The 21,848-nt window shown below is 39.1% G+C and overlaps 1 protein-coding gene and 45 non-coding genes across 47 annotated transcripts in view; 1 reads left to right on the top strand and 45 right to left on the bottom strand.

Moving 5' to 3' along the window:
• The window catches only part of gkup (glucuronokinase with putative uridyl pyrophosphorylase), a 344,724-nt gene that overhangs the window by 124,148 nt on the left and 198,728 nt on the right, over positions 1 to 21,848 (top strand). The gene's annotated exons all lie outside the window — the stretch shown is intronic.
• Positions 239 to 311, bottom strand: trnav-uac (transfer RNA valine (anticodon UAC)). Its single transcript has one exon. It is a non-coding gene; the product is annotated as a tRNA-Val (tRNA).
• Positions 682 to 754, bottom strand: trnav-aac (transfer RNA valine (anticodon AAC)). The gene has a single exon. It is a non-coding gene; the product is annotated as a tRNA-Val (tRNA).
• trnai-aau (transfer RNA isoleucine (anticodon AAU)) lies at positions 1,210 to 1,284 on the bottom strand. Its single transcript has one exon. It is a non-coding gene; the product is annotated as a tRNA-Ile (tRNA).
• trnav-uac (transfer RNA valine (anticodon UAC)) lies at positions 1,419 to 1,491 on the bottom strand. The gene has a single exon. It is a non-coding gene; the product is annotated as a tRNA-Val (tRNA).
• On the bottom strand, positions 1,875 to 1,947 carry trnav-aac (transfer RNA valine (anticodon AAC)). The gene has a single exon. It is a non-coding gene; the product is annotated as a tRNA-Val (tRNA).
• trnai-aau (transfer RNA isoleucine (anticodon AAU)) lies at positions 2,402 to 2,476 on the bottom strand. Its single transcript has one exon. It is a non-coding gene; the product is annotated as a tRNA-Ile (tRNA).
• trnav-aac (transfer RNA valine (anticodon AAC)) lies at positions 3,068 to 3,140 on the bottom strand. Its single transcript has one exon. It is a non-coding gene; the product is annotated as a tRNA-Val (tRNA).
• Positions 3,511 to 3,583, bottom strand: trnav-aac (transfer RNA valine (anticodon AAC)). Its single transcript has one exon. It is a non-coding gene; the product is annotated as a tRNA-Val (tRNA).
• On the bottom strand, positions 4,244 to 4,316 carry trnav-uac (transfer RNA valine (anticodon UAC)). Its single transcript has one exon. It is a non-coding gene; the product is annotated as a tRNA-Val (tRNA).
• Positions 4,688 to 4,760, bottom strand: trnav-aac (transfer RNA valine (anticodon AAC)). Its single transcript has one exon. It is a non-coding gene; the product is annotated as a tRNA-Val (tRNA).
• trnai-aau (transfer RNA isoleucine (anticodon AAU)) lies at positions 5,216 to 5,290 on the bottom strand. The gene has a single exon. It is a non-coding gene; the product is annotated as a tRNA-Ile (tRNA).
• On the bottom strand, positions 5,421 to 5,493 carry trnav-uac (transfer RNA valine (anticodon UAC)). Its single transcript has one exon. It is a non-coding gene; the product is annotated as a tRNA-Val (tRNA).
• Positions 5,864 to 5,936, bottom strand: trnav-aac (transfer RNA valine (anticodon AAC)). Its single transcript has one exon. It is a non-coding gene; the product is annotated as a tRNA-Val (tRNA).
• Positions 6,390 to 6,464, bottom strand: trnai-aau (transfer RNA isoleucine (anticodon AAU)). The gene has a single exon. It is a non-coding gene; the product is annotated as a tRNA-Ile (tRNA).
• On the bottom strand, positions 6,594 to 6,666 carry trnav-cac (transfer RNA valine (anticodon CAC)). Its single transcript has one exon. It is a non-coding gene; the product is annotated as a tRNA-Val (tRNA).
• Positions 7,037 to 7,109, bottom strand: trnav-aac (transfer RNA valine (anticodon AAC)). The gene has a single exon. It is a non-coding gene; the product is annotated as a tRNA-Val (tRNA).
• trnav-uac (transfer RNA valine (anticodon UAC)) lies at positions 7,770 to 7,842 on the bottom strand. The gene has a single exon. It is a non-coding gene; the product is annotated as a tRNA-Val (tRNA).
• Positions 8,213 to 8,285, bottom strand: trnav-aac (transfer RNA valine (anticodon AAC)). The gene has a single exon. It is a non-coding gene; the product is annotated as a tRNA-Val (tRNA).
• trnav-uac (transfer RNA valine (anticodon UAC)) lies at positions 8,947 to 9,019 on the bottom strand. Its single transcript has one exon. It is a non-coding gene; the product is annotated as a tRNA-Val (tRNA).
• Positions 9,406 to 9,478, bottom strand: trnav-aac (transfer RNA valine (anticodon AAC)). Its single transcript has one exon. It is a non-coding gene; the product is annotated as a tRNA-Val (tRNA).
• Positions 9,933 to 10,007, bottom strand: trnai-aau (transfer RNA isoleucine (anticodon AAU)). The gene has a single exon. It is a non-coding gene; the product is annotated as a tRNA-Ile (tRNA).
• Positions 10,137 to 10,209, bottom strand: trnav-uac (transfer RNA valine (anticodon UAC)). The gene has a single exon. It is a non-coding gene; the product is annotated as a tRNA-Val (tRNA).
• Positions 10,580 to 10,652, bottom strand: trnav-aac (transfer RNA valine (anticodon AAC)). The gene has a single exon. It is a non-coding gene; the product is annotated as a tRNA-Val (tRNA).
• Positions 11,110 to 11,184, bottom strand: trnai-aau (transfer RNA isoleucine (anticodon AAU)). Its single transcript has one exon. It is a non-coding gene; the product is annotated as a tRNA-Ile (tRNA).
• Positions 11,317 to 11,389, bottom strand: trnav-cac (transfer RNA valine (anticodon CAC)). Its single transcript has one exon. It is a non-coding gene; the product is annotated as a tRNA-Val (tRNA).
• Positions 11,760 to 11,832, bottom strand: trnav-aac (transfer RNA valine (anticodon AAC)). Its single transcript has one exon. It is a non-coding gene; the product is annotated as a tRNA-Val (tRNA).
• Positions 12,498 to 12,570, bottom strand: trnav-uac (transfer RNA valine (anticodon UAC)). The gene has a single exon. It is a non-coding gene; the product is annotated as a tRNA-Val (tRNA).
• On the bottom strand, positions 12,957 to 13,029 carry trnav-aac (transfer RNA valine (anticodon AAC)). Its single transcript has one exon. It is a non-coding gene; the product is annotated as a tRNA-Val (tRNA).
• trnai-aau (transfer RNA isoleucine (anticodon AAU)) lies at positions 13,484 to 13,558 on the bottom strand. The gene has a single exon. It is a non-coding gene; the product is annotated as a tRNA-Ile (tRNA).
• trnav-uac (transfer RNA valine (anticodon UAC)) lies at positions 13,691 to 13,763 on the bottom strand. Its single transcript has one exon. It is a non-coding gene; the product is annotated as a tRNA-Val (tRNA).
• On the bottom strand, positions 14,134 to 14,206 carry trnav-aac (transfer RNA valine (anticodon AAC)). Its single transcript has one exon. It is a non-coding gene; the product is annotated as a tRNA-Val (tRNA).
• Positions 14,874 to 14,946, bottom strand: trnav-uac (transfer RNA valine (anticodon UAC)). The gene has a single exon. It is a non-coding gene; the product is annotated as a tRNA-Val (tRNA).
• trnai-aau (transfer RNA isoleucine (anticodon AAU)) lies at positions 15,862 to 15,936 on the bottom strand. The gene has a single exon. It is a non-coding gene; the product is annotated as a tRNA-Ile (tRNA).
• On the bottom strand, positions 16,067 to 16,139 carry trnav-uac (transfer RNA valine (anticodon UAC)). The gene has a single exon. It is a non-coding gene; the product is annotated as a tRNA-Val (tRNA).
• Positions 17,243 to 17,315, bottom strand: trnav-uac (transfer RNA valine (anticodon UAC)). The gene has a single exon. It is a non-coding gene; the product is annotated as a tRNA-Val (tRNA).
• On the bottom strand, positions 17,686 to 17,758 carry trnav-aac (transfer RNA valine (anticodon AAC)). Its single transcript has one exon. It is a non-coding gene; the product is annotated as a tRNA-Val (tRNA).
• On the bottom strand, positions 18,214 to 18,288 carry trnai-aau (transfer RNA isoleucine (anticodon AAU)). The gene has a single exon. It is a non-coding gene; the product is annotated as a tRNA-Ile (tRNA).
• Positions 18,423 to 18,495, bottom strand: trnav-uac (transfer RNA valine (anticodon UAC)). The gene has a single exon. It is a non-coding gene; the product is annotated as a tRNA-Val (tRNA).
• trnav-aac (transfer RNA valine (anticodon AAC)) lies at positions 18,882 to 18,954 on the bottom strand. The gene has a single exon. It is a non-coding gene; the product is annotated as a tRNA-Val (tRNA).
• On the bottom strand, positions 19,325 to 19,397 carry trnav-aac (transfer RNA valine (anticodon AAC)). The gene has a single exon. It is a non-coding gene; the product is annotated as a tRNA-Val (tRNA).
• trnav-uac (transfer RNA valine (anticodon UAC)) lies at positions 20,058 to 20,130 on the bottom strand. The gene has a single exon. It is a non-coding gene; the product is annotated as a tRNA-Val (tRNA).
• On the bottom strand, positions 20,502 to 20,574 carry trnav-aac (transfer RNA valine (anticodon AAC)). Its single transcript has one exon. It is a non-coding gene; the product is annotated as a tRNA-Val (tRNA).
• Positions 21,028 to 21,102, bottom strand: trnai-aau (transfer RNA isoleucine (anticodon AAU)). Its single transcript has one exon. It is a non-coding gene; the product is annotated as a tRNA-Ile (tRNA).
• On the bottom strand, positions 21,235 to 21,307 carry trnav-uac (transfer RNA valine (anticodon UAC)). Its single transcript has one exon. It is a non-coding gene; the product is annotated as a tRNA-Val (tRNA).
• trnav-aac (transfer RNA valine (anticodon AAC)) lies at positions 21,678 to 21,750 on the bottom strand. Its single transcript has one exon. It is a non-coding gene; the product is annotated as a tRNA-Val (tRNA).

Genomic DNA, 21,848 nt, shown 5'->3' with positions numbered 1-21,848 from the left:
TGGCATTTCACAGCTGTCATAAAAACAGTCTTTGGCCAGTATGGGGATTGAACCCACGACCTTGGCGTTATTAGCACCACGCTCTAAACCCGCTGAGCTAACTGGCCTCTGAAAGACTTACTGCCTGTTGGTACAACGGTTTTGTTAGACATGATCAGGAACTGTTTTTTTTAGAACAGGAGCGGTGTTAGAAAAAAGTCGAATCTTCTGACGTCTTCAATTTAAGAAGGGAAAATCCTGTTTCTGCCCAGGTTCGAGCTGGGGTCCTTTCGTGTGTAAGACGAACGTGATAACCACTACACTACAGAAACCTTAATGGCTACCAGATTTGCTCATGGAACTTTAGGGATAGTTTATAGAAAATCAGGGAGAAACATTGTGTGAAATTTGTGCTGACTTAACCTGTTTACCATTTTATCATGAGGTTCAAATTACTCTTCTTTTGAATGTGACCCATGTGTTCTAGCCTTTACATGATGATTTAGTTGCATAATCACGAGTATTATCATCTTAGAATAGATGGACAATACTATTCACGTACATTTGTTTTGCGTCATTGTTAGCTGACCGCTTGTCGTCACAGGATTTTTGGTAGTCACGTTTTGAGCAAAGGAATCTGGTAGCATTATGTAAATTGTCATGTCACTACAAGGTCTTTTATTGTTTTGCACTAAAGAGTAATGTTTCTGCCCAGTTTTGAGCTGGGGACCTTTCGCGTGTTAGGCGAATGTGATAACCACTACACTACAGAAACCTACGTGTCTGGAGAGAAAAAAAAAACACAATTTGTTGGAGGCCTTATAGAAAAGTAGGGCCAAACTATGTCTGAAGGCCCAGAATTGCTGACGCTACAAAATGTATGTCAACCTGTACACTAACAAGTTTGTTTACAACATGAATGAGTGACCTATTAAATGGGTTCAGGTACCCAAGGAATTAGAATCTCCAAACAACAATTTGATGACTTGGGTCTTGACTGACGGTCCTAATACCATTTGCTTGTGATGCTCATCAAGGAAGTCCTATAATAATTTGATCCTCTTGGAAATTTCTTCTTTTGTTTGTTGTCAAAAGACACAACAGGCTTAATTTTTTAATCTCTTGAACCATTGTCAATGTCTTTAAGCAAGCACTGATTTCTGTAGACATTATGAAGACAGACTTGAAACTCAACTGTGGCATTTCATAGCTGTCATAAGAAACAGTCTTTGGCCAGTATGGGGATTGAACCCACGACCTTGGCGTTATTAGCACCACGCTCTAAACCAGCTGAGCTAACTGGCCTCTGAAAGACTTACTGCTTGTTGGTACAACGGTTTTGTTAGACATGATCAGGAACTTTTTTTTTTTTTAGAACAGGAACGGTGTTAGAAAAAAGTCGAATCTTCTGACGTCTTCAATTTAAGAAGGGAAAATCCTGTCTCTGCCCAGGTTCGAGCTGGGGTCCTTTCGTGTGTAAGACGAACGTGATAACCACTACACTACAGAAACAATGGCTACCAGATTTGCTCATGGAACTTTAGGGATAGTTTATAGAAAATCAGGGAGAAACATTGTGTGAAATTTGTGCTGACTTAACCTGTTTACCATTTTATCATGTGGTTCAAACGACTTTTCTTTTGAATGTGACCCATGTGTTCTAGCCTTTACATGATGATTTAGTTGCATAATCACGAGTATTATCATCTTAGAATAGATGTACAATACTATTCACGTACAATACTATTGACGTACATTTGTTTTGCGTCATTGTTAGCTGACCGCTTGTCGTCACAGGACTTTTAGTAGTCAGGTTTTGAGCAAAGGAATCTGGTAGCATTATGTAAATTGTCATATCACCACAAGGTCTTTTATTGTTTTGCACTAAAGAGTAATGTTTCTGCCCAGTTTTGAGCTGGGGACCTTTCGCGTGTTAGGCGAATGTGATAACCACTACACTACAGAAACCTACATGTCTGGAGAGAAAAAATAACACAATTTGTTGGAGGCCTTATAGAAAAGTAGGGCCAAACTATGTCTGAAGGCCCAGAATTGCTGACGCTACAAAATGTATGTCAACCTGTACACTAACAAGTTTGTTTACAACATGAATGAGTGACCTATTAAATGGGTTCAGGTACCCAAGGAATTAGAATCTCCAAACAACAATTTGATGACTTGGGTCTTGACTGACGGTCCTAATACCATTTGCTTGTGATGCTCATCAAGGAAGTCCTATAATAATTTGATCCTCTTGGAAATTTCTTCTTTTGTTTGTTGTCAAAAGACACAACAGGCTTAGTTTTTTAATCTCTTGAACCATTGTGAATGTCTTTAAGCAAGCACTGATTTCTGTAGACAGCATGAAGACAGACTTGAAACTCAACTGTGGCATTTCATAGCTGTCATAAGAAACAGTCTTTGGCCAGTATGGGGATTGAACCCACGACCTTGGCGTTATTAGCACCACGCTCTAAACCAGCTGAGCTAACTGGCCTCTGAAAGACTTACTGCTTGTTGGTACAACGGTTTTGTTAGACATGATCAGGAACTTTTTTTTTTTAGAACAGGAGCGGTGTTAGAAAAAAGTTGAATCTTCTGACGTCTTCAATTTAAGAAGGGAAAATCCTGTATCTGCCCAGGTTCGAGCTGGGGTCCTTTCGTGTGTAAGACGAACGTGATAACCACTACACTACTGAAACCTTTATGGCTACCAGATTTGCTCATGGAACTTTAGGGATAGTTTATAGAAAATCAGGGAGAAATATTGTGTGAAATTTGTGCTGACTTAACCTGTTTACCATTTTATCATGTGGTTCAAACGACTTTTCTTTTGAATGTGACCCATGTGTTCTAGCCTTTACATGATGATTTAGTTGCATAATCACGAGTATTATCATCTTAGAATAGATGTACAATACTATTCACGTACAATACTATTGACGTACATTTGTTTTGCGTCATTGTTAGCTGACCGCTTGTCGTCACAGGACTTTTAGTAGTCAGGTTTTGAGCAAAGGAATCTGGTAGCATTATGTAAATTGTCATATCACCACAAGGTCTTTTATTGTTTAGCACTAAAGAGTAATGTTTCTGCCCAGTTTTGAGCTGGGGACCTTTCGCATGTTAGGCGAATGTGATTACCACTACACTACAGAAACCTTAATGGCTACCAGATTTGCTCATGGAACTTTAGGGATAGTTTATAGAAAATCAGGGAGAAACATTGTGTGAAATTTGTGCTGACTTAACCTGTTTACCATTTTATCATGAGGTTCAAATTACTCTTCTTTTGAATGTGACCCATGTGTTCTAGCCTTTACATGATGATTTAGTTGCATAATCACGAGTATTATCATCTTAGAATAGATGGACAATACTATTCACGTACATTTGTTTTGCGTCATTGTTAGCTGACCGCTTGTCGTCACAGGATTTTTAGTAGTCACGTTTTGAGCAAAGGAATCTGGTAGCATTATGTAAATTGTCATATCACCACAAGGTCTTTTATTGTTTAGCACTAAAGAGTAATGTTTCTGCCCAGTTTTGAGCTGGGGACCTTTCGCGTGTTAGGCGAATGTGATAACCACTACACTACAGAAACCTACGTGTCTGGAGAGAAAAATAACACAATTTGTTGGAGGCCTTATAGAAAAGTAGGGCCAAACTATGTCTGAAGGCCCAGAATTGCTGACGCTACAAAATGTATGTCAACCTGTACACTAACAAGTTAGTTTACAACATGAATGAGTGACCTATTAAATGGGTTCAGGTACCCAAGGAATTAGAATCTCCAAACAACAATTTGATGACTTGGGTCTTGACTGACGGTCCTAATACCATTTGCTTGTGATGCTCATCAAGGAAGTCCTATAATAATTTGATCCTCTTGGAAATTTCTTCTTTTGTTTGTTGTCAAAAGACACAACAGGCTTAGTTTTTTAATCTCTTGAACCATTGTGAATGTCTTTAAGCAAGCACTGATTTCTGTAGACAGCATGAAGACAGACTTGAAACTGAACTGTGGCATTTCATAGCTGTCATAAGAAACAGTCTTTGGCCAGTATGGGGAGTGAACCCACGACCTTGGCGTTATTAGCACCACGCTCTAAACCAGCTGAGCTAACTGGCCTGTGAACGACTTACTGCTTGTTGGTACAACGGTTTTGTTAGACATGATCAGGAACTTTTTTTTTTAGAACAGGAGCGGTGTTAGAAAAAAAGTCGAATCTTCTGACGTCTTCAATTTAAGAAGGGAAAATCCTGTTTCTGCCCAGGTTCGAGCTGGGGTCCTTTCGTGTGTAAGACGAACGTGATAACCACTACACTACAGAAACCTTAATGGCTACCAGATTTGCTCATGGAACTTTAGGGATAGTTTATAGAAAATCAGGGAGAAACATTGTGTGAAATTTGTGCTGACTTAACCTTTTTTACCATTTTATCATGAGGTTCAAATTACTCTTCTTTTGAATGTGACCCATGTGTTCTAGCCTTTACATGATGATTTAGTTGCATAATCACGAGTATTATCATCTTAGAATAGATGGACAATACTATTCACGTACATTTGTTTTGCGTCATTGTTAGCTGACCGCTTGTCGTCACAGGATTTTTAGTAGTCACGTTTTGAGCAAAGGAATCTGGTAGCATTATGTAAATTGTCATATCACCACAAGGTCTTTTATTGTTTTGCACTAAAGAGTAATGTTTCTGCCCAGTTTTGAGCTGGGGACCTTTCGCGTGTTAGGCGAATGTGATAACCACTACACTACAGAAACCTACGTGGCTGGAGAGAAAAATAACACAATTTGTTGGAGGCCTTATAGAAAAGTAGGGCCAAACTATGTCTGAAGGCCCAGAATTGCTGACGCTACAAAATGTATGTCAACCCGTACACTAACAAGTTTGTTTACAACATGAATGAGTGACCTATTAAATGGGTTCAGGTACCCAAGAAATTAGAATCTCCAAACAACAATTTGATGACTTGGGTCTTGACTGACGGTCCTAATACCATTTGCTTGTGATGCTCATCAAGGAAGTCCTATAATGATTTGATCCACTTGGAAATTTCTGCTTTTGTGTGTTGTTGTCAAAAGACACAACAGGCTTAGTTTTTTAATCTCTTGAACCATTTTGAATGTCTTTAAGCAAGCACTGAATTCTGTAGACAGCATGAAGACAGACTTGGAACTCAACTGTGGCGTTTCACAGCTGTCATAAAAACAGTCTTTGGCCAGTATGGGGATTGAACCCACGACCTTGGCGTTATTAGCACCACGCTCTAAACCAGCTGAGCTAACTGGCCCCAGAAAGTTTCACTTTTTGTTGGTACAACGGTTTTGGTAGACACATGATCAGGAAGTTTTTTTAGAACAGGAGCGGTGTTAGAAAAAAGTCGAATCTTCTGACGTCTTCAATTTAAGAAGGGAAAATCCTGTTTCTGCCCAGGTTCGAGCTGGGGTCCTTTCGTGTGTAAGACGAACGTGATAACCACTACACTACAGAAATCTTAATGGGTACCAGATTTGCTCATGGAACTTTAGGGATAGTTTATAGAAAATCAGGGAGAAACATTGTGTGAAATTTGTGCTGATTTAACCTGTTTACCATTTTATCATGAGGTTCAAATTACTCTTCTTTTGAATGTGAACCATGTGTTCTAGCCTTTACATGATGATTTAGTTGCATAATCACGAGTATTATCATCTTAGAATAGATGGACAATACTATTCACGTACATTTGTTTTGCGTCATTGTTAGCTGACCGCTTGTCGTCACAGGATTTTTAGTAGTCACGTTTTGAGCAAAGGAATCTGGTAGCATTATGTAAATTGTCATATCACCACAAGGTCTTTTATTGTTTTGCACTAAAGAGTAATGTTTCTGCCCAGTTTTGAGCTGGGGACCTTTCGCGTGTTAGGCGAATGTGATAACCACTACACTACAGAAACCTACGTGTCTGGAGAGAAAAAATAACACAATTTGTTGGAGGCCTTATAGAAAAGTAGGGCCAAACTATGTCTGAAGGCCCAAAATTGCTGACGCTACAATATGTATGTCAACCTTTACACTAATAAGTTTGTTTACAACATGAATGAGTGACCTATTAAATGGGTTCAGGTACCCAAGGAATTAGAATCTCCAAACAACAATTTGATGACTTGGGTCTTGACTGACGGTCCTAATACCATTTGCTTGTGATGCTCATCAAGGAAGTCCTATAATGATTTGATCCACTTGGAAATTTCTTCTTTTGTTTGTTGTCAAAAGACACAACAGGCTTAGTTTTTTAATCTCTTGAACCATTGTGAATGTCTTTAAGCAAGCACTGAATTCTGTAGACAGCATGAAGACAGACTTGGAACTCAACTGTGGCATTTCACAGCTGTCATAAAAACAGTCTTTGGCCAGTATGGGGATTGAACCCACGACCTTGGCGTTATTAGCACCACGCTCTAAACCAACTGAGCTAACTGGCCTCTGAAAGACTTACTGCTTGTTGGTACAACGGTTTTGTTAGACATGATCAGGAACTTTTTTTTAGAACAGGAGCAGTGTTAGAAAAAAGTCGAATCTTCTGACGTCTTCAATTTAAGAAGGGAAAATCCTGTTTCTGCCCAGGTTCGAGCTGGGGTCCTTTCGTGTGTGAGACGAACGTGATAACCACTACACTACAGAAACCTTAATGGCTACCACATTTGCTCATGGAACTTTAGGGATAGTTTATAGAAAATCAGGGAGAAACATTGTGTGAAATTTGTGCTGATTTAACCTGTTTACCATTTTATCATGAGGTTCAAATTACTCTTCTTTTGAATGTGAACCATGTGTTCTAGCCTTTACATGATGATTTAGTTGCATAATCACGAGTATTATCATCTTAGAATAGATGGACAATACTATTCACGTACATTTGTTTTGCGTCATTGTTAGCTGACCGCTTGTCGTCACAGGATTTTTAGTAGTCACGTTTTGAGCAAAGGAATCTGGTAGCATTATGTAAATTGTCATGTCACTACAAGGTCTTTTATTGTTTTGCACTAAAGAGTAATGTTTCTGCCCAGTTTTGAGCTGGGGACCTTTCGCGTGTTAGGCGAATGTGATAACCACTACACTACAGAAACCTACATGTCTGGAGAGAAAAAATAACACAATTTGTTGGAGGCCTTATAGAAAAGTAGGGCCAAACTATGTCTAAAGGCCCAGAATTGCTGACGCTACAAAATGTATGTCAACCTTTACACTAATAAGTTTGTTTACAACATAAATGAGTGACCTATTAAATGGGTTCAGGTACCCAAGGAATTAGAATCTCCAAACAACAATTTGATGACTTGGGTCTTGACTGACGGTCCTAATACCATCTGCTTGTGATGCTCATCAAGGAAGTCCTATAATGATTTGATCCACTTGGAAATTTCTTCCTTTGTGTGTTGTTGTCAAAAGACAAAACAGGCTTAGTTTTTTAATCTCTTGAACCATTGTGAATGTCTTTAAGCAAGCACTGAATTCTGTAGACAGCATGAAGACAGACTTGGAACTCAACTGTGGCATTTCACAGCTGTCATAAAAACAGTCTTTGGCCAGTATGGGGATTGAACCCACGACCTTGGCGTAATTAGCACCACGCTCTAAACCAGCTGAGCTAACTGGCCTGTGAAAGACTTACTGCTTGTTGGTACAACGGTTTTGTTAGACATGATCAGGAACTTTTTTTTAGAACAGGAACGGTGTTAGAAAAAAGTCAAATCTTCTGACGTCTTCAATTTAAGAAGGGAAAATCCTGCTTCTGCCCAGGTTCGAGCTGGGGTCCTTTCGTGTGTAAGACGAATGTGATAACCACTACACTACAGAAACCTTAATGGCCACCAGATATGCTCATGGAACTTTAGGGATAGCTTATAGAAAATCAGGGAGAAACATTGTGTGAAATTTGTGCTGATTTAACCTGCTTACCATTTCATCATGAGGTTCAAATGACTCTTCTTTTGAATGTGACCCATGTGTTCTAGCCTTTACATGATGATTTAGTTGCATAATCACGTGTATTATCATCTTAGAATAGATGGACAATACTATTCACGTACATTTGTTTTGCGTCATTGTTAGCTGACCGCTTGTCGTCACAGGATTTTTAGTAGTCACGTTTTGAGCAAAGGAATCTGGTAGCATTATGTAAATTGTCATATCACCACAAGGTCTTTTATTGTTTTGCACTAAAGAGTAATGTTTCTGCCCAGTTTTGAGCTGGGGACCTTTCGCGTGTTAGGCGAATGTGATAACCACTACACTACAGAAACCTACGTCTCTGGAGAGAAAAAATAACACAATTTGTTGGAGGCCTTATAGAAAAGTAGGGCCAAACTATGTCTGAAGGCCCAAAATTGCTGACGCTACAAAATGTATGTCAACCTGTACACTAATAAGTTTGTTTACAACATGAATGATTGACCTATTAAATGGGTTCAGGTACCCAAGGAATTAGAATCTCCAAACAACAATTTGATGACTTGGGTCTTGACTGACGGTCCTAATACCATTTGCTTGTGATGCTCATCAAGGAAGTCCTATAATAATTTGATCCTCTTGGAAATTTCTTCTTTTGTTTGTTGTCAAAAGACAAAACAGGCTTAGTTTTTTAATCTCTTGAACCATTGTGAATGTCTTTAAGCAAGCACTGATTTCTGTAGACAGCATGAAGACAGACTTGAAACTCAACTGTGGCATTTCACAGCTGTCATAAAAACAGTCTTTGGCCAGTATGGGGATTGAACCCACGACCTTGGCGTTATTAGCACCACGCTCTAAACCCGCTGAGCTAACTGGCCTCTGAAAGACTTACTGCTTGTTGGTACAACGGTTTTGTTAGACATGATCAGGAACTTTTTTTTTTTTAGAACAGGAGCGGTGTTAGAAAAAAGTCGAATCTTCTGACGTCTTCAATTTAAGAAGGGAAAATCCTGTTTCTGCCCAGGTTCGAGCTGGGGTCCTTTCGTGTGTAAGACGAACGTGATAACCACTACACTACAGAAACCTTAATGGCTACCAGATTTGCTAATGGAACTTTAGGGATAGTTTATAGAAAATCAGGGAGAAACATTGTGTGAAATTTGTGCTGACTTAACCTGTTTACCATTTTATCATGTGGTTCAAATGACTTTTCTTTTGAATGTGACCCATGTGTTCTAGCCTTTACATGATGATTTAGTTGCATAATCACGAGTATTATCATCTTAGAATAGATGTACAATACTATTCACGTACAATACTATTGACGTACATTTGTTTTGCGTCATTGTTAGCTGACCGCTTGTCGTCACAGGATTTTTAGTAGTCACGTTTTGAGCAAAGGAATCTGGTAGCATTATGTAAATTGTCATATCACCACAAGGTCTTTTATTGTTTTGCACTAAAGAGTAATGTTTCTGCCCAGTTTTGAGCTGGGGACCTTTCGCGTGTTAGGCGAATGTGATAACCACTACACTACAGAAACCTACATGTCTGGAGAGAAAAAAAAAACACAATTTGTTGGAGGCCTTATAGAAAAGTACTGCCAAACTATGTCTGAAGGCCCAGAATTGCTGACGCTACAAAATGTATGTCAACCTTTACACTAATAAGTTTGTTTACAACATGAATGAGTGACCTATTAAATGGGTTCAGGTACCCAAGGAATTAGAATCTCCAAACAACAATTTGATGACTTGGGTCTTGACTGACGGTCCTAATACCATTTGCTTGTGATGCTCATCAAGGAAGTCCTATAATAATTTGATCCACTTGGAAATTTCTTCTTTTGTTTGTTGTCAAAAGACACAACAGGCTTAGTTTTTTAATCTCTTGAACCATTGTGAATGTCTTTAAGCAAGCACTGATTTCTGTAGACAGCATGAAGACAGACTTGGAACTCAACTGTGGCATTTCATAGCTGTCATAAAAACAGTCTTTGGCCAGTATGGGGATTGAACCCACGACCTTGGCGTTATTAGCACCACGCTCTAAACCAGCTGAGCTAACTGGCCTCTGAAAGGCTTACTGCTTGTTGGTACAACGGTTTTGTTAGACATGATCAGGAACTTTTTTTTAGAACAGGAGCAGTGTTAGAAAAAAGTCGAATCTTCTGACGTCTTCAATTTAAGAAGGGAAAATCCTGTTTCTGCCCAGGTTCGAGCTGGGGTCCTTTCGTGTGTAAGACGAACGTGATAACCACTACACTACAGAAACCTTAATGGCTACCAGATTTGCTCATGGAACTTTAGGGATAGTTTATAGAAAATCAGGGAGAAACATCGTGTGAAATTTGTGCTGACTTAACCTGTTTACCATTTTATCATGTGGTTCAAACGACTATTCTTTTGAAATTGACCCATGTGTTCTAGCCTTTACATGATGATTTAGTTGCATAATCACGAGTATTATCATCTTAGAATAGATGGACAATACTATTCACGTACATTTGTTTTGCGTCATTGTTAGCTGACCGCTTGTCGTCACAGGATTTTTAGTAGTCACGTTTTGAGCAAAGGAATCTGGTAGCATTATGTAAATTGTCATGTCACTACAAGGTCTTTTATTGTTTTGCACTAAAGAGTAATGTTTCTGCCCAGTTTTGAGCTGGGGACCTTTCGCGTGTTAGGCGAATGTGATAACCACTACACTACAGAAACCTACGTGTCTGGAGAGAAAAAAAAAACACAATTTGTTGGAGGCCTTATAGAAAAGTAGGGCCAAACTATGTCTGAAGGCCCAGAATTGCTGACGCTACAAAATGTATGTCAACCTGTACACTAACAAGTTTGTTTACAACATGAATGAGTGACCTATTAAATGGGTTCAGGTACCCAAGGAATTAGAATCTCCAAACAACAATTTGATGACTTGGGTCTTGACTGATGGTCCTAATACCATTTGCTTGTGATGCTCATCAAGGAAGTCCTATAATGATTTGATCCACTTGGAAATTTCTTCTTTTGTGTGTTGTTGTCAAAAGACAAAACAGGCTTAGTTTTTTAATCTCTTGAACCATTGTGAATGTCTTTAAGCAAGCACTGAATTCTGTCGACAGCATGAAGACAGACTTGGAACTCAACAGTGGCATTTCACAGCTGTCATAAAAACAGTTTTTGGCCAGTATGGGGATTGAACCCACGACCTTGGCGTTATTAGCACCACGCTCTAAACCAGCTGAGCTAACTGGCCTCTGAAAGACTTACTACTTGTTGGTACAACGGTTTTGTTAGACATGATCAGGACCATTTTTTTTTTAGAACAGGAGCGGTGTTAGAATAAAGTCGAATCTTCTGACGTCTTCAATTTAAGAAGGGAAAATCCTGTTTCTGCCCAGGTTCGAGCTGGGGTCCTTTCGTGTGTGAGACGAACCTGATAACCACTACACTACAGAAACCTTAATGGCCACCACATTTGCTCATGGAACTTTAGGGATAGTTTATAGAAAATCAGGGAGAAACATTGTGTGAAATTTGTGCTGATTTAACCTGCTTACCATTTCATCATGAGGTTCAAATGACTTTTCTTTTGAATGTGACCCATGTGTTCTAGCCTTTACATGATGATTTAGTTGCATAATCACGAGTATTATCATCTTAGAATATGTGGACAATACTATTCACGTACATTTGTTTTGCGTCATTGTTAGCTGACCGCTTGTCGTCACAGGATTTTTAGTAGTCACGTTTTGAGCAAAGGAATCTGGTAGCATTATGTAAATTGTCATATCACCACAAGGTCTTTTATTGTTTTGCACTAAGGAGTAATGTTTCTGCCCAGTTTTGAGCTGGGGACCTTTCGCGTGTTAGGCGAATGTGATAACCGCTACACTACAGAAACCTACGTGTCTGGAGAGAAAAAATAACACAATTTGTTGGAGGCCTTATAGAAAAGTAGGGCCAAACTATGTCTGAAGGCCCAGAATTGCTGACGCTACAAAATGTATGTCAACTTTTACACTAATAAGTTTGTTTACAACATGAATGAGTGACCTATTAAATGGGTTCAGGTACCCAAGGAATTAGAATCTCCAAACAACAATTTGATGACTTGGGTCTTGACTGACGGTCCTAATACCATTTGCTTGTGATGCTCATCAAGGAAGTCCTATAATGATTTGATCCACTTGGAAATTTCTTCTTTTGTGTGTTGTTGTCAAAAGCGAAAACAGGCTTAGTTTTTTAATCTCTTGAACCATTGTGAATGTCTTTAAGCAAGCAATGAATTCTGTAGACAGCATGAAGACAGACTTGGAACTCAACTGTGGCATTTCGCAGCTGTCATAAGAAACAGTCTTTGGCCAGTATTGGGATTGAACCCACGACCTTGGCGTTATTAGCACCACGCTCTAAACCAGCTGAGCTAACTGGCCTCTGAAAGACTCACTGCTTGTTGGTACAACGGTTTTGTTAGACATGATCAGGAACTTTTTTTTTTTTAGAACAGGAGCGGTGTTAGAAAAAAGTCGAATCTTCTGACGTCTTCAATTTAAGAAGGGAAAATCCTGTTTCTGCCCAGGTTCGAGCTGGGGTCCTTTCGTGTGTAAGACGAACGTGATAACCACTACACTACAGAAACCTTAATGGCTACCAGATTTGCTAATGGAACTTTAGGGATAGTTTATAGAAAATCAGGGAGAAACATTGTGTGAAATTTGTGCTGACTTAACCTGTTTACCATTTTATCATGTGGTTCAAATGACTTTTCTTTTGAATGTGACCCATGTGTTCTAGCCTTTACATGATGATTTAGTTGCATAATCACGAGTATTATCATCTTAGAATAGATGTACAATACTATTCACGTACAATACTATTGACGTACATTTGTTTTGCGTCATTGTTAGCTGACCGCTTGTCGTCACAGGATTTTTAGTAGTCACGTTTTGAGCAAAGGAATCTGGTAGCATTATGTAAATTGTCATATCACCACAAGGTCTTTTATTGTTTTGCACTAAAGAGTAATGTTTCTGCCCAGTTTTGAGCTGGGGACCTTTCGCGTGTTAGGCGAATGTGATAACCACTACACTACAGAAACCTACATGTCTGGAGAGAAAAAAAAAACACAATTTGTTGGAGGCCTTATAGAAAAGTACTGCCAAACTATGTCTGAAGGCCCAGAATTGCTGACGCTACAAAATGTATGTCAACCTTTACACTAATAAGTTTGTTTACAACATGAATGAGTGACCTATTAAATGGGTTCAGGTACCCAAGGAATTAGAATCTCCAAACAACAATTTGATGACTTGGGTCTTGACTGACGGTCCTAATACCATTTGCTTGTGATGCTCATCAAGGAAGTCCTATAATAATTTGATCCACTTGGAAATTTCTTCTTTTGTTTGTTGTCAAAAGACACAACAGGCTTAGTTTTTTAATCTCTTGAACCATTGTGAATGTCTTTAAGCAAGCACTGATTTCTGTAGACAGCATGAAGACAGACTTGGAACTCAACTGTGGCATTTCATAGCTGTCATAAAAACAGTCTTTGGCCAGTATGGGGATTGAACCCACGACCTTGGCGTTATTAGCACCACGCTCTAAACCAGCTGAGCTAACTGGCCTCTGAAAGACTTACTGCTTGTTGGTACAACGGTTTTGTTAGACATGATCAGGAACTTTTTTTTTTTAGAACAGGAGCGGTGTTAGAAAAAAGTCGAATCTTCTGACGTCTTCAATTTAAGAAGGGAAAATCCTGTTTCTGCCCAGGTTCGAGCTGGGGTTCTTTCGTGTGTAAGACGAACGTGATAACCACTACACTACAGAAACCTTAATGGCTACCAGATTTGCTCATGGAACTTTAGGGATAGTTTATAGAAAATCAGGGAGAAACATTGTGTGAAATTTGTGCTGACTTAACCTGTTTACCATTTTATCATGTGGTTCAAACGACTTTTCTTTTGAATGTGACCCATGTGTTCTAGCCTTTACATGATGATTTAGTTGCATAATCACGAGTATTATCATCTTAGAATAGATGGACAATACTATTCACGTACATTTGTTTTGCGTCATTGTTAGCTGACCGCTTGTCGTCACAGGATTTTTAGTAGTCACGTTTTGAGCAAAGGAATCTGGTAGCATTATGTAAATTGTCATGTCACTACAAGGTCTTTTATTGTTTTGCACTAAAGACTAATGTTTCTGCCCAGTTTTGAGCTGGGGACCTTTCGCGTGTTAGGCGAATGTGATAACCACTACACTACAGAAACCTACGTGTCTGGAGAGAAAAAAAAAACACAATTTGTTGGAGGCCTTATAGAAAAGTAGGGCCAAACTATGTCTGAAGGCCCAAAATTGCTGACGCTACAAAATGTATGTCAACCTGTACACTAACAAGTTTGTTTACAACATGAATGAGTGACCTATTAAATGGGTTCAGGTACCCAAGGAATTAGAATCTCCAAACAACAATTTGATGACTTGGGTCTTGACTGACGGTCCTAATACCATTTGCTTGTGATGCTCATCAAGGAAGTCCTATAATAATTTGATCCTCTTGGAAATTTCTTTCTTTTGTGTGTTGTTGTCAAAAGACACAACAGGCTTAGTTTTTTAATCTCTTGAACCATTGTGAATGTCTTTAAGCAAGCACTGATTTCTGTAGACAGCATGAAGACAGACTTGAAACTCAACTGTGGCATTTCATAGCTGTCATAAGAAACAGTCTTTGGCCAGTATGGGGATTGAACCCACGACCTTGGCGTTATTAGCACCACGCTCTAAACCAGCTGAGCTAACTAGCGTCTGAAAGACTTACTGCTTGTTGGTACAACGGTTTTGTTAGACATGATCAGGAACTTTTTTTTTTTTAGAACAGGAGCGGTGTTAGAAAAAAGTCGAATCTTCTGACGTCTTCAATTTAAGAAGGGAAAATCCTGTTTCTGCCCAGGTTCGAGCTGGGGTCCTTTCGTGTGTAAGACGAACGTGATAACCACTACACTACAGAAACCTTTATGGCTACCAGATTTGCTCATGGAACTTTAGGGATAGTTTATAGAAAATCAGGGAGAAACATTGTGTGAAATTTGTGCTGACTTAACCTGTTTACCATTTTATCATATGGTTCAAATGACTTTTCTTTTGAATGTGACCCATGTGTTCTAGCCTTTACATGATGATTTAGTTGCATAATCACGAGTATTATCATCTTAGAATAGATGTACAATACTATTCACGTACAATACTATTGACGTACAATTGTTTTGCGTCATTGTTAGCTGACCGCTTGTCGTCACAGGATTTTTAGTAGTCACGTTTTGAGCAAAGGAATCTGGTAGCATTATGTAAATTGTCATATCACCACAAGGTCTTTTATTGTTTTGCACTAAAGAGTAATGTTTCTGCCCAGTTTTGAGCTCGGGACCTTTCGCATGTTAGGCGAATGTGATAACCACTACACTACAGAAACCTACATGTCTGGAGAGAAAAAATAACACAATTTGTTGGAGGCCTTATAGTAAAGTAGGGCCAAACCATGTCTGAAGGCCCAGAATTGCTGACGCTACAAAATGTATGTCAACCTTTACACTAATAAGTTTGTTTACAACATGAATGAGTGACCTATTAAATGGGTTCAGGTACCCAAGGAATTAGAATCTCCAAACAACAATTTGATGACTTGGGTCTTGACTGACGGTCCTAATACCATTTGCTTGTGATGCTCATCAAGGAAGTCCTATAATGATTTGATCCACTTGGAAATTGCTTCTTTTGTGTGTTGTTGTCAAAAGACAAAACAGGCTTAGTTTTTTAATCTCTTGAACCATTGTGAATGTCTTTAATCAAGCACTGAATTCTGTAGACAGCATGAAGACAGACTTGGAACTCAACTGTGGCATTTCACAGCTGTCATAAAAACAGTCTTTGGCCAGTATGGGGATTGAACCCACGACCTTGGCGTTATTAGCACCATGCTCTAAACCAGCTGAGCTAACTGGCCTTAGAAAGTTTCACTTTTTGTTGGTACAACGGTTTTGGTAGACACATGATCAGGAACTTTTTTTAGAACAGGAGCGGTGTTAGAAAAAAGTCGAATCTTCTGACGTCTTCAATTTAAGAAGGGAAAATCCTGTTTCTGCCCAGGTTCGAGCTGGGGTCCTTTCGTGTGTAAGACGAACGTGATAACCACTACACTACAGAAACCTTAATGGCCACCAGATATGCTCATGGAACTTTAGGGATAGTTTATAGAAAATCAGGGAGAAACATTGTGTGAAATTTGTGCTGATTTAACCTGTTTACCATTTTATCATGAGGTTCAAATTACTCTTCTTTTGAATGTGAACCATGTGTTCTAGCCTTTACATGATGATTTAGTTGCATAATCACGAGTATTATCATCTTAGAATAGATGGACAATACTATTCACGTACATTTGTTTTGCGTCATTGTTAGCTGACCGCTTGTCATCACAGGATTTTTAGTAGTCACGTTTTGAGCAAAGGAATCTGGTAGCATTATGTAAATTGTCATGTCACTACAAGGTCTTTTATTGTCTTTTACTAATGAGTAATGTTTCTGCACAGTTTTGAGCTGGGGACCTTTCGCGTGTTAGGCGAATGTGATAACCACTACACTACAGAAACCTACGTGTCTGGAGAGAAAAAAAAAACACAATTTGTTGGAGGCCTTATAGAAAAGTACTGCCAAACTATGTCTGAAGGCCCAGAATTGCTGACGCTACAAAATGTATGTCAACCTGTACACTAACAAGTTTGTTTACAACATGAATGAGTGACCTATTAAATGGGTTCAGGTACCCAAGGAATTAGAATCTCCAAACAACAATTTGATGACTTGGGTCTTGACTGACGGTCCTAATACCATTTGCTTGTGATGCTCATCAAGGAAGTCCTATAATAATTTGATCCTCTTGGAAATTTCTTCTTTTGTTTGTTGTCAAAAGGCACAACAGGCTTAGTTTTTTAATCTCTTGAACCATTGTGAATGTCTTTAAGCAAGCACTGATTTCTGTAGACAGCATGAAGACAGACTTGAAACTCAACTGTGGCATTTCACAGCTGTCATAAAAACAGTCTTTGGCCAGTATGGGGATTGAACCCACGACCTTGGCGTTATTAGCACCACGCTCTAAACCCGCTGAGCTAACTGGCCTCTGAAAGACTTACTGCCTGTTGGTACAACGGTTTTGTTAGACATGATCAGGAACTGTTTTTTTTAGAACAGGAGCGGTGTTAGAAAAAAGTCGAATCTTCTGACGTCTTCAATTTAAGAAGGGAAAATCCTGTTTCTGCCCAGGTTCGAGCTGGGGTCCTTTCGTGTGTAAGACGAACGTGATAACCACTACACTACAGAAACCTTAATGGCTACCAGATTTGCTCATGGAACTTTAGGGATAGTTTATAGAAAATCAGGGAGAAACATTGTGTGAAATTTGTGCTGACTTAACCTGTTTACCATTTTATCATGAGGTTCAAATTACTCTTCTTTTGAATGTGACCCATGTGTTCTAGCCTTTACATGATGATTTAGTTGCATAATCACGAGTATTATCATCTTAGAATAGATGGACAATACTATTCACGTACATTTGTTTTGCGTCATTGTTAGCTGACCGCTTGTCGTCACAGGATTTTTGGTAGTCACGTTTTGAGCAAAGGAATCTGGTAGCATTATGTAAATTGTCATGTCACTACAAGGTCTTTTATTGTTTTGCACTAAAGAGTAATGTTTCTGCCCAGTTTTGAGCTGGGGACCTTTCGCGTGTTAGGCGAATGTGATAACCACTACACTACAGAAACCTACGTGTCTGGAGAGAAAAAAAAAACACAATTTGTTGGAGGCCTTATAGAAAAGTAGGGCCAAACTATGTCTGAAGGCCCAGAATTGCTGACGCTACAAAATGTATGTCAACCTGTACACTAACAAGTTTGTTTACAACATGAATGAGTGACCTATTAAATGGGTTCAGGTACCCAAGGAATTAGAATCTCCAAACAACAATTTGATGACTTGGGTCTTGACTGACGGTCCTAATACCATTTGCTTGTGATGCTCATCAAGGAAGTCCTATAATAATTTGATCCTCTTGGAAATTTCTTCTTTTGTTTGTTGTCAAAAGACACAACAGGCTTAATTTTTTAATCTCTTGAACCATTGTCAATGTCTTTAAGCAAGCACTGATTTCTGTAGACATTATGAAGACAGACTTGAAACTCAACTGTGGCATTTCATAGCTGTCATAAGAAACAGTCTTTGGCCAGTATGGGGATTGAACCCACGACCTTGGCGTTATTAGCACCACGCTCTAAACCAGCTGAGCTAACTGGCCTCTGAAAGACTTACTGCTTGTTGGTACAACGGTTTTGTTAGACATGATCAGGAACTTTTTTTTTTTTTAGAACAGGAACGGTGTTAGAAAAAAGTCGAATCTTCTGACGTCTTCAATTTAAGAAGGGAAAATCCTGTCTCTGCCCAGGTTCGAGCTGGGGTCCTTTCGTGTGTAAGACGAACGTGATAACCACTACACTACTGAAACCTTTATGGCTACCAGATTTGCTCATGGAACTTTAGGGATAGTTTATAGAAAATCAGGGAGAAATATTGTGTGAAATTCGTGCTGACTTAACCTGTTTACCATTTTATCATGTGGTTCAAACGACTTTTCTTTTGAATGTGACCCATGTGTTCTAGCCTTTACATGATGATTTAGTTGCATAATCACGAGTATTATCATCTTAGAATAGATGTACAATACTATTCACGTACAATACTATTGACGTACATTTGTTTTGCGTCATTGTTAGCTGACCGCTTGTCGTCACAGGACTTTTAGTAGTCAGGTTTTGAGCAAAGGAATCTGGTAGCATTATGTAAATTGTCATATCACCACAAGGTCTTTTATTGTTTAGCACTAAAGAGTAATGTTTCTGCCCAGTTTTGAGCTGGGGACCTTTCGCATGTTAGGCGAATGTGATTACCACTACACTACAGAAACCTTAATGGCTACCAGATTTGCTCATGGAACTTTAGGGATAGTTTATAGAAAATCAGGGAGAAACATTGTGTGAAATTTGTGCTGACTTAACCTGTTTACCATTTTATCATGAGGTTCAAATTACTCTTCTTTTGAATGTGACCCATGTGTTCTAGCCTTTACATGATGATTTAGTTGCATAATCACGAGTATTATCATCTTAGAATAGATGGACAATACTATTCACGTACATTTGTTTTGCGTCATTGTTAGCTGACCGCTTGTCGTCACAGGATTTTTAGTAGTCACGTTTTGAGCAAAGGAATCTGGTAGCATTATGTAAATTGTCATATCACCACAAGGTCTTTTATTGTTTAGCACTAAAGAGTAATGTTTCTGCCCAGTTTTGAGCTGGGGACCTTTCGCGTGTTAGGCGAATGTGATAACCACTACACTACAGAAACCTACGTGTCTGGAGAGAAAAATAACACAATTTGTTGGAGGCCTTATAGAAAAGTAGGGCCAAACTATGTCTGAAGGCCCAGAATTGCTGACGCTACAAAATGTATGTCAACCTGTACACTAACAAGTTAGTTTACAACATGAATGAGTGACCTATTAAATGGGTTCAGGTACCCAAGGAATTAGAATCTCCAAACAACAATTTGATGACTTGGGTCTTGACTGACGGTCCTAATACCATTTGCTTGTGATGCTCATCAAGGAAGTCCTATAATAATTTGATCCTCTTGGAAATTTCTTCTTTTGTTTGTTGTCAAAAGACACAACAGGCTTAGTTTTTTAATCTCTTGAACCATTGTGAATGTCTTTAAGCAAGCACTGATTTCTGTAGACAGCATGAAGACAGACTTGAAACTGAACTGTGGCATTTCATAGCTGTCATAAGAAACAGTCTTTGGCCAGTATGGGGAGTGAACCCACGACCTTGGCGTTATTAGCACCACGCTCTAAACCAGCTGAGCTAACTGGCCTGTGAACGACTTACTGCTTGTTGGTACAACGGTTTTGTTAGACATGATCAGGAACTTTTTTTTTTAGAACAGGAGCGGTGTTAGAAAAAAAGTCGAATCTTCTGACATCTTCAATTTAAGAAGGGAAAATCCTGTTTCTGCCCAGGTTCGAGCTGGGGTCCTTTCGTGTGTAAGACGAACGTGATAACCACTACACTACAGAAACCTTAATGGCTACCAGATTTGCTCATGGAACTTTAGGGATAGTTTATAGAAAATCAGGGAGAAACATTGTGTGAAATTTGTGCTGACTTAACCTTTTTTACCATTTTATCTTGAGGTTCAAATTAATCTTCTTTTGAATGTGACCCATGTGTTCTAGCCTTTACATGATGATTTAGTTGCATAATCACGAGTATTATCATCTTAGAATAGATGGACAATACTATTCACGTACATTTGTTTTGCGTCATTGTTAGCTGACCGCTTGTCGTCACAGGATTTTTAGTAGTCACGTTTTGAGCAAAGGAATCTGGTAGCATTATGTAAATTGTCATATCACCACAAGGTCTTTTATTGTTTTGCACTAAAGAGTAATGTTTCTGCCCAGTTTTGAGCTGGGGACCTTTCGCGTGTTAGGCGAATGTGATAACCACTACACTACAGAAACCTACGTGGCTGGAGAGAAAAATAACACAATTTGTTGGAGGCCTTATAGAAAAGTAGGGCCAAACTATGTCTGAAGGCCCAGAATTGCTGACGCTACAAAATGTATGTCAACCCGTACACTAACAAGTTTGTTTACAACATGAATGAGTGACCTATTAAATGGGTTCAGGTACCCAAGAAATTAGAATCTCCAAACAACAATTTGATGACTTGGGTCTTGACTGACGGTCCTAATACCATTTGCTTGTGATGCTCATCAAGGAAGTCCTATAATAATTTGATCCTCTTGGAAATTTCTTCTTTTGTTTGTTGTCAAAAGGCACAACAGGCTTAGTTTTTTAATCTCTTGAACCATTGTGAATGTCTTTAAGCAAGCACTGATTTCTGTAGACAGCATGAAGACAGACTTGAAACTCAACTGTGGCATTTCATAGCTGTCATAAGAAACAGTCTTTGGCCAGTATGGGGATTGAACCCACGACCTTGGCGTTATTAGCACCACGCTCTAAACCAGCTGAGCTAACTGGCCTCTGAAAGGCTTACTGCTTGTTGGTACAACGGTTTTGTTAGACATGATCAGGAACTTTTATTTTTTAGAACAGGAGCGGTGTTAGAAAAAAGTCGTATCTTCTGACGTCTTCAATTTAAGAAGGGAAAATCCTGTTTCTGCCCAGGTTCGAGCTGGGGTCCTTTCGTGTGTAAGACGAACGTGATAACCAGTACACTACAGAAACCTTAATGGCTACCAGATTTGCTCATGGAACTTTAGGGATAGTTTATAGAAAATCAGGGAGAAACATTGTGTGAAATTTGTGCTGACTTAACCTGTTTACCATTTTATCATGAGGTTCAAATTACTCTTCTTTTGAATGTGACCCATGTGTTCTAGCCTTTACATGATGATTTAGTTGCATAATCACGAGTATTATCATCTTAGAATAGATGGACAATACTATTCACGTACATTTGTTTTGCGTCATTGTTAGCTGACCGCTTGTCGTCACAGGATTTTTAGTAGTCACGTTTTGAGCAAAGGAATTTGGTAGCATTATGTAAATTGTCATGTCACCACAAAGTCTTTTATTGTTTTGCACTAAAGAGTAATGTTTCTGCCCAGTTTTGAGCTGGGGACCTTTCGCGTGTTAGGCGAACGTGATAACCACTACACTACAGAAACCTACGTGTCTGGAGAGAAAAAAAAACACAATTTGTTGGAGGCCTTATAGAAAAGTAGGGCCAAACTATGTCTGAAGGCCCAGAATTGCTGACGCTACA

Source organism: Oryzias latipes, chromosome 13 (assembly GCF_053564925.1).
Source record: "Oryzias latipes strain Hd-rR chromosome 13, Olatipes_Hd-rR_3.1".
Lineage (NCBI taxonomy): Eukaryota > Metazoa > Chordata > Actinopteri > Beloniformes > Adrianichthyidae > Oryzias > Oryzias latipes.
Note: the sequence above shows the minus strand (reverse complement) of the source record. Positions and strands in the feature narration are given on the sequence as shown.